Source organism: Stomoxys calcitrans, chromosome 2, assembly GCF_963082655.1.
Source record: "Stomoxys calcitrans chromosome 2, idStoCalc2.1, whole genome shotgun sequence".
Lineage (NCBI taxonomy): Eukaryota > Metazoa > Arthropoda > Insecta > Diptera > Muscidae > Stomoxys > Stomoxys calcitrans.
Window position 1 is genome coordinate 40496084 of NC_081553.1, and position 12109 is coordinate 40508192.

The window sequence follows — 12109 nt, forward strand, 5'->3', positions numbered from 1 at the left end:
TGGCTACAATTTTGCATATAGGCTACCATTCTGACTACCGACCATTCCACATTCAGTATTATCCATATGAGTTAATATCAGTGACTGACACATTAGTAAGTGTGGTCATTATTCCCAAGCCCATGGGCGTATGATCCCGTACACGTACACAAATATATGTAAAAGTGTGTGCGATTTGCCCACCACTGGTTTTATATAGAAAGAAAAAATACAAATAATTAGCGGAACGCATTTCATGGTTGATACTTAAAGTTTTTAATTTAACTGATTTTTAGGTATATAGACCATTTTTTGTGTATTTTTTGTAATTTTTTTTTTATTATTTTTTACCTCTTTGGTAGTCATATTGGATTAAAAATCTCAGCTTAGTTTGTTTTGCAACTAACTTTTTTTATTAATTTTTTCAAAAAAATATATACCTATAACAGATTAGGTATATGCAGAAGCTGTTTTTGGTGGGCTTGTTTGACATTTAATACACCTTTTAAAACTGGATCTGGGTACCAATTCAAAAAAAAAGAAACAATCAAAGTTTAAACAAAAAATTTTAAATTATTGGGGGTTTTTTGTGGTTTAGGTATTATTTTTTGTGGGGTTCTCAGCTCACCTTTTATTTTTTTTTTCTTTTTGTTGACGTCTTTCGTTTTAAGAATTAATAAATTTTTTTAATTGTTATTAAAATTAAAAATCACGTTTTTTGTTTTTAATTGATTTAAATTTCTCGTTTCGTTGTGTTTGTTCTATCTCCGATATACTGAATTTTCATGCACCGTTGCACTTTCAAAAAACAAATAAAGAAAAAAATTCTTCTCTAACTAACGACGCCGCGGCAATCTAACTCCAGTTGCAAAAGTCTGATGCTACTTAAACTGCTGCTGGTGTTGTGTTGTTTGTGGGAACGTACCAACGAACGTACGAAGTCAACAGATGAGGACGATGATGGTGGCAAAGGCTGCTGTTGCTGCCTGTTTTACTTGCTTTTAGCAGTAGACGCGTTGTTGCTGCCGACAATGGTGGTAGTTAATGATGATGGTCAGACAAAAGAAAAAAAAACGATAAATCGGCACAAAAACAACACTGGTGTAAATTCTACCAACTGCCACTGTATTTGTTTATCACGTTTTGCAAAAATTAACCCCCTTTAGAGATTTAGGCGAAGCAATTATACGGAATATTTATCAAAAGCAGCTGTTTTAAGTCATACAGTGCGCTTTTATTACAACACCACCACTTCTATTTTCAGGGTTTTTTTTCTTTTCTTCTTTTTCCACTTATATCCAAATATGGAAATGTGCAAATGCAATTCCAATGTTACAACAACAATTCTCAGCACTCACTTTATGGGTAAAACATAAATTTAACACAAACACAACATTAAAAGATTGTTGTTGTTGTAATTCCCCACTCTAAAAAAAGTTGGTGTTACTCGTTTCGAACGCTTAAATATGGATGGTAGTGCATCTAAGCGCGTTCTATTCCACGTACTACCGATCTTCTCGCCGTTCCAACTTAAACTGGCATAACAATTTCTTCCAAACTCTAACCCAGTACTCGATATCGTTGTTTAGCTAGCTATTTGAGTGTGGTGTAGTAAACCTTGTTTCGACCACAATTAACTTCAGTTCTCTTGTTCTTTGGGCATTCTCTTAATTTTGTTCTCTTTCTTATACCCAGATTTTCTCTTTTGAAATCACAGCTTGCTATTTACTTCATACTAATATTTAATTGCAGCTTAGGAACATTTACGTTAGCAAACATAAAATGCATGCACTTACGAGATTTGATTAAAGAGGGTTGCCATCGCTTTGCATTTTGCAATTGTGAGATGACAACAAGGATGGCATAACAAGTAAAGGTGCTGCCAGATTTGTGTTCATAATGCCATTAACATGTAGAAGCTGTAGTAATGTGACGGTCAAGCTCCTGCTTAGTTCATCTCCAGGTTTGCTGGAGCGATTCTGAATACACATACAAAACGATATGGTTTCCATGGGGAGACTTTACTGCCCTTCGAAATAATGCACAGGAGCGCAGTATAATTACCATGCATACATACGGGCGCCACCGTTGCGCAGAGGTTACCATATAACGCTAAACGCATGGACCAGTGCTCCTCTGAGATCAATGGTGGGTTAATTTTTGCGTTTGTCAAAGTCGTTTGTGTTTGTCAAAGTCGTTAGCGTTTGTCAAAGTCGGTGACAAACTTGAAAAGGCGGTTAATACTTGGAAGTTTGATTGTGAACTCATGGTATTCCTATAATTTGTCATAGATAATAATTTTGACAACCGAATATTGAATATTTATAATTCATTACAAAATAAGTGTGTAATAGTGTATGCTCCTTATCCTCTATCTTTATACACAATCTAGGAACTTAAATCCTGTGTTTTTTCGTCAAGTATTACCATACAAAAATAAACAACAATAAATATAACGATACAACCCTGTTGGTTATTGTGGACCAAAGTCTCGTTGAACCTTTTCTAACATATGGATCGCCGCACTTAGTTGAGAATGGAACACCAAGCTGAGATTCTACCCTCTCCGCGATCTTGGTTCAAAACAAGGTGGTACATGGATATTATCTGATCTTCATATGTATGTCATGAAACTCAAAAGCAAAATGGCAACCCTATCCAACATCATAAGTAACATCTCTGTCAAAGAGAGTTATTACCTCATGTGTTAGTACTCTTCCATATTTTGCATGTATATGCCACTCTCTCGCGCTGTCGATTGTTTTTATCTCTTTGTTTAATTCAACTATTGTTTATTTTCGAAAGATAAACTTCATTTTGTTTGGAAACTCTCAAACAATAGCACGGTTGGATGATCGGCGGTGTGTTGGTGAATTTCGTACAACACACAAAATTATGTAGCGCAAGTATGCCACCAAAAGAGATGCACACTCAGCGATCGATCTGCGCTGACAACGACAATTCTGTTATACAAACTCTTCTTTTTATCCGTTGGATTTGTTGGAAAAGCAATTTATTTAATAAATGATTAATACGGAACCTGTTGCTACCTGCTTCTCATTACTGAAGACGGTCGGTCGGTCGATCTTTTTTTACCCAATTTTTATTTGCTCACGATTCCTTGCTTTTGTTTTTCATGTTTGCCTTCTTCATGTCGTTGTTCTTGTTACATACTTGGCCAGCGATGCCCTACAATAGGGTATCCTTGTTATGAACAATATGACACTGGTTGAGAAGTGATAGGGTTGGGTTATAAATATTGGGAGTAGAGATATTGAAATAACCTTAAGCTGTATTTTACCATTTTCATGATTAGGAATATTTTCTTTCAGGTGTGGAGCATGTATATGACTATGTCTGCGCAGGTTTACTTACTACTTTCTAGGTATTATTGAGTTTATTATTATTATTTCTTTGTCCGTTTGTCCATCTGTGGAATTTATTATCCCTGAAGTTTGTTTTTAATCTGCTAGAAACTAGCATCTAAGTCAACATTTTAGTACGATGATAATGCAGAACTCAGTAAACCAGGATCCACTTAAAAAGGTTAAGCCTAGTGATCAGCCGACATAAAATTGTTATACCCTCCACCATAGGAGGGGGCATACTACTTTCGTCATTCTGTTTGTAATACCTCGAAATATGCGTCTGAGACCCAATAAAGTATATATATTCTTGATCATCATGCCATTTTAAGTCGATCTAGCCATGCCCGTCTGTCTGTTAGAACCGATCTTGGGTCTTGACTTCTTGAGTCTCTAGAGGGCGCAATTCTCGTCCGATTTGACTGAAATTATGCACGTAGTGTTTTGGTATTACTTCCAACCACTGCGTTAAGTATGGTTCAAATCGGTCCATAATCTGGTATAGCTGTCATATAAACCGATCTTGGATCTTGATTTCTTGAGCCAATGGTGCGAGCAATTCTCATCCGATTTGACTGAAATTTAGCATGAGGTGTTTTATTATGACTTCAAATAACTGTGCTAAGTATGGCGCAAATCGGAACATAACCTGCTATAGCTGCCATATAAACCGATCTGGGATCTTGACTTCTTGAGCCTCTAGAGGGCGCAATTCTCATCCGATTTGGCAGAAATTTTGTACAACGGCTTCTCTAATGACCTTCAACATGCGTGTCTAATACAGTTTGAATCGATCAATAGCTTGATACAGCTCCCATATAAACCTATTTCCCGATTTTGCTTCTTGAGCCCGTACAATGAGCAATTCTTATCCGAATAAAATGAAATATTACACAATGACTTCTACAATGTTCAGCATTCATTTATGGTCCGAATCGAACTATAACTTGATGTAGCTCCAATAGCATAACAGTTCTTATTCAATATTCTTTTTTTGCATAAAAAGAGATAGCGCGCATAGAACTCGAGAAATGCGATCCATGGTGGAGGGTATTTAAGATTCGGCCCGGCCGAACTTAGCACGCTTTTACTTGTTTTAGTTTCTGGCAGTACTTAGCATTGAGGATGTCAACTTGTTCCCCTTTTACATTCATTCTTTGTTTACGCTTTCTCCTATATGATGACATTTTCAATCGACAGATTTGACATTCTTAATAATGTTCATGGGGCCTATCCACTTTATGTTTTCGCAAGTGGCCTAACCTTCTATAAGTGAATCCTGGCAGTAAAAGAGGAAAACTTATAACAATGAGAGCAGAGCGACTCATATTTAGTGACTCGGAATGATTACCCTAAAAGTGATGCTTGTAAGAAGTATTTATTATATTCGTATAACATTCGCTAAGAAAAGACCATTCATGTTTTGCTTTATGATTAGGCACCAACTTTAAACTGGTACATCCCAAGCGTAATAACTCTGCTAGAGAAGTTTAGAATGACTGTAAAGTCGCTGGAAATGCATTATTATCCACTTAAGGCCTAAACAGAATGAGCTTTGAGTTGCGTCGCGTTGAAAAATGCAACTCTGTAAAGAAATTTTTAAAAAGCAACTCGCAAAACAGAATGACTATAGCGTCAAATTTGAAAACTTTTTCGCGTTGCTTTTGTGGGATTTTTGTGCAGATTTGCATTTATGCAACGCGACGCTCAAAACCAAAGCTCAACGTGCTCATTCTTTTTTGGCCTTTAGTGTAGCTGATTTAAGTAGCCTGCTTATAGACCAACCAACAAATTGGTTCTTTCATTCAAACCTCTTTCGCTGCCTTTGTCCAACCAAATCCCCATAAGAAACTGGGAGCATCCTCAGAAGACCACTAAACAACGAAACATTTTCAATTTCAGCCGACAAAAGAGATCCATCCACCAAAAAGAACTACAGCAGCAACACAAAAAACCAACCAATCTTGCTTCATGCCATTATTTTTTTTTTTTGTTTTTAGCAAAATCCATGGTTCATTCGCACCGTTCGTATTTCTCTCCCTGAGGATCATTTAGCGTCGATGATTGATCTAAAACACGTATATTTGCATTTGGTCGTGAATTGTCGTGTATAGTTAGTTAACATTATAAAGCACTCGTACTCGCCGCCTGTGGTAAGACGAGTCTTCAACACTGTTGAGATTCATTGTCGTTGTCGTCGTCTTTACTAGGGTGTATGGGTTGGTAATAATGTTGCAAGGTTGCCATATTTTACATTTATATTCAGGGGATAAAAAATGGTAGTGAAGCTGTGGAAGCAACAGTGGCGCATAGGTATGCATAGAGAGGACATCAGAACTCATGTTCGGTGGTAGTTATCCTCTAACTAATCACTAAGTCATGTATCTGGGACCCGTATACAAAAAGATGATGTAAGAATGGGGTGTTCTAATAGAATCATGCGATAAGTCGTCTTTATTGCAAGTACCTTTAATTCAGTATTCACTGGATAAGGTTAAGCCAAGCGATCAGTCGAAATACAATTTTTTAATTTTTGGCAGTAATTGGCATTGAGGATGTCAACTTGTTTTCTTTTCACATTCATTCTTTGTTTACGTTTTCTCCTATTGATGACACTTTCAATCGGCAGATTTGGCATCTTTAGTGATGTTCATGGGGCCTATCCACTTTATGTTTTCGCAAGTGAAATGTGTTTCGAAATGTTTTCGAAATGTGTTCAAAATTTGAACACATTTCGAACCGGACACTGATTTTGGTAATAAAATTCAATGAATTGCAAGCGTTGCTCGTTAGTAAGTCTATTCATGATGAAATGTCAAAGCATACTGAGCATCTTTCTCTTTGACACCATGTCTGAAATCCCACGTGATCTGTCAAATACTAATGCATGAAAAACCTAACCTCAAAAAAATCACCCTTTATTAGTAAGGCCGAAACAGAATGCGCGTTGATTTTTTTTTTTTTTTTGAACGTTGAACTAATTTCAAAAAGCAACGCGCAAGAGGTTAAAGATTTTTTATTTTTACGCCTTAAAATACTACTTCATGTTTGGCAACACAGAATAACTCTCGATTTCAGCCGTAAAAGTTGAAAATTCTGTAACTATTGCGCATTGCTTTTGCGGCATTTGTATTCAGAGTTGAATTTTTTTAACGCAAAGCTCAAAAACAAACCTAAACGCGCTCATTCTTTTTCGGCCTTTGTGATCTAATCCTACATAGCTACCAAATCGCAAAACCGTAGTGTATGCCAAGTTCAACAGCGATCAGTCAGAGAAAAAATTAAAGGCATGAAGGATAGGCACTATCTTGATGCTAATGGGTACCGCAAGGATAACATATTTAACGTTTATTATATCCAATAGCCTGTTCAAGGTTGAGACCCTCCCACATCGAGAGATTCGAAAGCGTTCCGCCAAAGGACGCATTTCCCAATGAAGACTCTCGTTTGAGTATTCAGAATAGTAGTAGTTCCTTCGTCCTTTATAGCTGTATTAGGCCAAAGAGTCCTGGTAAATCGGCAGTTATGTATATATTGCCAACTTGAACCTGTTTGGGTTAACTAGGCGCGGTAGATTGACAAACGGTACGCTGGCGGAGGTCGATCTATAATTTTGCTATTGGTGTCAAATAGTCTGAGCCTCTTCTTAGCTCCCCATGAGCATCTACGTATCCAATGGCAATCATTGACTGGCCGCACCTACCTTACTTTTCCATAGCGGGTTTATGGTTGCCGTACTTTCAATCACGCCCTTCAGTCTCAATCACTCAACACCCTTGGGTTCAAGACTGTGAGCAGGTTTACTACCCGCTTAAATCTTAAGTTGAGGGTGGACTATTTCAGGATTTCGATCGCAGTATTCGTTAAGACAGACAAGTTCTAATGGTGTTTCATGCTGGTACCTACCTGCGTTGGATTAATGCTACAGGGCTCTTAACCCCGGGTGAATAATGTAATGCGTCTAAAGATGGAAGACTCATCGTCCGCCTAAACTTCCCTTTTGGGAATGCGTATTCCGTTGATTTCCCATTGGCTTCGTTGCATGACAACTTGCTATTACGCAAACCTTCTTGGGGAGATTCTTAAAGATAGAGAATCCCTCCTTGAGAGAGTTATGTAAATATGGCATGTACCTCATTAATGTCGCCAATATTAGGAGGGGATAGCCACCGTTGAAAAAAAATTATGATGTTTCCGCCAGGTTTGCAAGCTAAGTATTCAGCGCCATAGATGGACATGCTAACCTCTGCGCTACGGTGGCCTCCTTTATATTACATAACAGCAGTGTAGCAACTTCTCCCAAAAGAGGTGTCTCTCTGCGGCACATTCTTATTGCGAACACGTATTCATGGGATCCTTTCATGATTTGCACATATCCACCTTCAGCATGCTGAATATTCCTCATCTTTAGGGCCTATCACGCAGCGTCCAGCTATGATTCCAGTTAGAGGGGGTCGGAAATTCCTCCTTGGGGCTGCGAATGTGGTAATCACTATAACACACACGTATGCCTAAGAGACCAGTCCAAAAGACTTGAAGAAATCAATTGCATTGGAGCTGAGTCCCAAATCTGTTCCCAATCCATCATGGAGCCATATATGAATATCGTCCTAAGACACAGAGTCGTATCATGAATTGATTTCAAATTTAGGTAGTCTGAGACCTTTATCTGCTTTCATGACGTCTGCCTAAGATACCAGTCCGAAAGACTTGCAGAAATCATTTGCATTGGAGCAGAGTTCCAAGTATGTTCTGAATCCATTAAGGTGTCATATATGAAAATCGTCCTAAGACACAAAGTCGCATCATGAATTGGTATCAAATTCAGGTAGTCTGAGACCCTTCTTAGCTTTCATGACCATCTATCCGCAATCTCCAAGACATTAGTAGGTTAGGTAAGAGAGGCAGTCCTTTACAGACTTACTTGGACAATTTTAAGTCCATTGTACCACAGTAGCGACAGACCATCCCCTCTGGTGGGTATCGAACCCATGACCCCTGCTCAGGCAATACGAGCACGCTACCTACTCGTCTACCGGGACGCCTAACGACATTCATAAATCAAATCGGAGCTTAATCCAACCCCTTGTCGACGCAATGTCTTACAACACAGTATTCGCCTATTCCTTTAGCGTAATATTCTACGACCAGTCTGCCCTGTCTGGAATGTATACCCCTGGGTTCCTTTCCCCAAGCATCTATCTATCTCTCTTCCCTGTTGGAAATATGTATTCTGTTGTTCCTATCATCGGTTTCGGTTCCCTTACCCAACTCCATCCTGAAGACATCAGTGAGGATCGAAGTCTTATCGTCCTCAATCTCAGTGTCCAACGAGCAACCTTCCCTCTAGGGAATTCATACGCTTGGGGTCCTATTTTGAATTGGTCTCGATGCCAGGTTGTCAAAGATCCTCCTCAGCCTTCCTTAAGCATCCATCAATCCTTCAGTAGGTCAAGTTTCCTCCGCTTAACCCAAATTTGTTCCCATACAGACCTTTATAGTCTTCTAATCCAGCTAAGCGTTTACGACGCAGACTGGTTTTATGATGGCTGTGTACATCCAGAGGAGGCGATCTCACAGGTTAGCATGTCCGCCTATGATGCTGAATGTCAGAGTTCAAATCCCGGCGTGTGGATCAGAAAAATATTCGCCGGTAGTTATCGCCTTACTAATGCTGGCTACATTTGTGAGATATCATGACATGTTAAAACTTCTCTACCAAATGGTGTCGCTATGTGGCACGCCGTTCGAACTTGGCATAACAAAGGAGGCGCCTTATCATTGAGCTAAAACTTTTATCGGATTTGCTCATTGATATGAGAGAAGCATTCCCTGTTCCTCATTATGTTCATGGGAAATTTAGTACTAAGAGTGTACATCCATTAGGAGGAGGCGCCTTATCATTTAGCTAAAACTTTTATCGCTCTGAGCTCATTGATATGAGAGAAATATACCCTGTTCCTTAGTGGTATGTTCATGGGAACTTTGGTACTAGTGGTGTACATCCGGAATAGTGATTAAACCTCACATTTAACTAAACATCCGCCTGTATGAGTATAAAGGCTTCTTCCCTTTGTATTTCTCCTTCAAGACATCTTCGAATCGAGGTCTTGGTGTGTGATTTCCTTTTGTGTCTTTTTCACTGATCTGCTTAATCGTTGACAAAAACTGGTGGTTGTCGTTTCAGAGATTGAACTCTGGCCGCATCTGCAAAATCCCTCAGCGAATTCGCGATATCAACGCATAACAGTACATGGATCTTCTCAAACTTTAGAAGATAAACCACTGCTCCATATGTCATACCTGGTCGAATGATGGCTGTCTATATCTTATGGGTCATCCTCGGATAACTGGTACACTTTCTTCTGAACTTCCTTCTGCAAGTAAACAGGACGCACACTACCATACAGCTTCTTTTCTTGGTATTCCTTTCCAGGGCAGCTTCGAATCGAGGTATTTTGGTTTTTTTGACAATTTTAGTGGAACCGGATTTCGAGATGGGAACCTTAATTTCCATATTCACAAGTGAACAGCACCAATTCCGTCTTCCTCGGGTTCATGCTCAACCTACTTGATAGCCGCCTTACGTATCCATGATTTCCTAAAAAAAAAAGCTGGATATTGGAACTTTGACCTTGCCTGTCCGTACTATGTCCCATATGTCAGCACTGGTATTTTGATAGCCGTTTGAATCTAGTAGTTCATCCTTAGGCTAACCCTTCACTTTCACCTGCAGGAGGAAAAGACCCACTGTGTCTTAGAGATTTTCCCCTCCCTACTTTTCATTGAGGACAACTTAGAAAGAAAGACTAAGCCTAGGTGTTTGGCTTCCTTCGACGTATGCAGTTAACCCCATTCAGAGATGGGAGTTAAAATATTTGCTTCCTTCTACATCTGCTGTTAACCCCATTCAGAGATGGGAGTTAAAATGTTTGCTTCCTTCGACGTCTGCTGTTAACCTCATTCAGAGATGGGAGTTAAAATTCTTCAGGTCTGTCTTTCTTTGGTTTGCTCCCAGTCCGATCATCGTCACCCAACTCAAAGCCTTCTTAGTGATGTGACGAAACGTTGACAAAATTTTTGCGGCGACGTAGTCCCCATGAACTATGCGTCTGTTTTGGAAAACACAGAAATGTTGTATGATTTTTGATTCTACCTCGAATCGGCACACCATTGGGACCTTCAGCTTCCTCTTTTCTCAACTTATTTTCAATCATAAGTTCAAAGTAGTGGTTAAGGGAGTTTGTTTAATTTGTAGCACACTGAGAGAAATCCCCTACCATTATCTCAACTCATTGTCATTAAGTATCTTATGGAAAATTGTCAAAGAATTTCCCGGGCAGAAGTAAACAAAACACCAACAGGCAATATTGGTTATGAATTAAAATGGCCATAAGACATATTACCATCCATGAAAGTGCAGAGACACATAGAAGAAGAAGATGGAAGAAGTACGTTCGTCTGTCCGTCCGTCCATGAGTGCGTCTGTCCAGCTTACTTGCCAACATTCTTCCCAACCCACACAAGTTCTTCTACCTCACCGTGTCTTCTTCTACCTCTTCCTCCTCATCTTCTGCTACACTGCGGCAATGAATGTGAATGATGGTAGGATTTGGCTTTTAGTGTTGTTGTATAGCCGTTGTGTGTTTTGTTGGTTGTTTGTACTGCTCTTGGACAAACAAAAGATTTGTTTCTTATGCTGGAAGAAATATCTTCAAAGAATTTCTACAAAAATGAATCGATATCTTTCTTTCGACCAAAAACGAACAATCGAACAAGACAGACTTTAAATCTGTTTTGAATTCTATGCGACAAATGCCAAGCGTCAGATTGTCGATTTTGCCCGGATTGAGAAGAGAGGTGGTTAAGGTGAACTGTAAAGAAGGGCTATTGGTTTGTGGACTGTGTGTGACATGGTTGCTAGTTGCTAGTTGCTGGTTGCTGCGCGGTGGTATTGTGAGAACACAAGTTTTTTGTGTTGTGAACTTAAAATTTATGGCTTTATAAAAAACCTGCTTGGCTTTTCATTTTTCAACATTGGACAAAGCCCGCACACACACACACACACACAAACACTTACGAGTCATACACTGGGGCTGGCACAAGAATGCCAAAAAGAATGGAGCACTCCACATATATGTTGGTTATATCCCACTCCAGTCAACCACCATCCATCCCCACCATCTTTCTATGTCATGGCGAATGGAGCAACAAGTCTGGTGCTTTTTTCCGCAGCATCAGCCAGCGTCAGCCAACGTCGCCGTCGCCGTTGTCGTCTATTGTAACGACAACATACTGACAGGCGAATGGTATGGACTGACGAACGTACGGACAGACAGTCTGGTTAACCAACCAACCCACCGTGGTGGTGTGACTTGATGCTTGTCACACTGTCTGTTGTTTGGTCACATTGGCGGTTTCGTTTTCTTTTTCTTCCGCTCCTCCTTCTCTTTTTCTTCTTCTTCTGCTGCTGCTGCTGCTGCCATTTGGCCGATATTAATAGTTAGCTAGGCATGATAGCTAGGCCAAAAACTTGGTCTAGAGGTGTGGTATGACTTGAGGAGCGCATTGTTGCCGGGCTCTGTTATCTCGCATAATCTCAAATATTTTCTCCCTGTGTGTCTGTTTTTTATGCTTTTTTTTTTTGTTGGCCCTGACACAGACACAGAGACCAATTTGAGACGGATCTTTTGTGAAATTCTATATTTATAGGCTATAGATGCAATTGAACGGAATGTTCAATGGTGGAAGTGTCATACAATCTT

The 12109-nt window shown here is 39.5% G+C and overlaps 2 protein-coding genes across 4 annotated transcripts in view; one reads left to right on the forward strand and one right to left on the reverse strand.

Annotated features, from left to right (window-relative positions):
* Nucleotides 1-1520, reverse strand: part of LOC106088730 (innexin inx3) — a 29820-nt gene extending 28300 nt beyond the window's left edge. The window contains exon 1 of the mRNA XM_013254389.2: nt 1338-1520. The gene's annotated coding sequence lies outside the window, so the exon portion shown is untranslated. The remainder of the gene's footprint in view (nt 1-1337) is intronic.
* Nucleotides 1-12109, forward strand: part of LOC106088729 (dedicator of cytokinesis protein 3) — a 229409-nt gene that overhangs the window by 157336 nt on the left and 59964 nt on the right. The gene's annotated exons all lie outside the window — the stretch shown is intronic.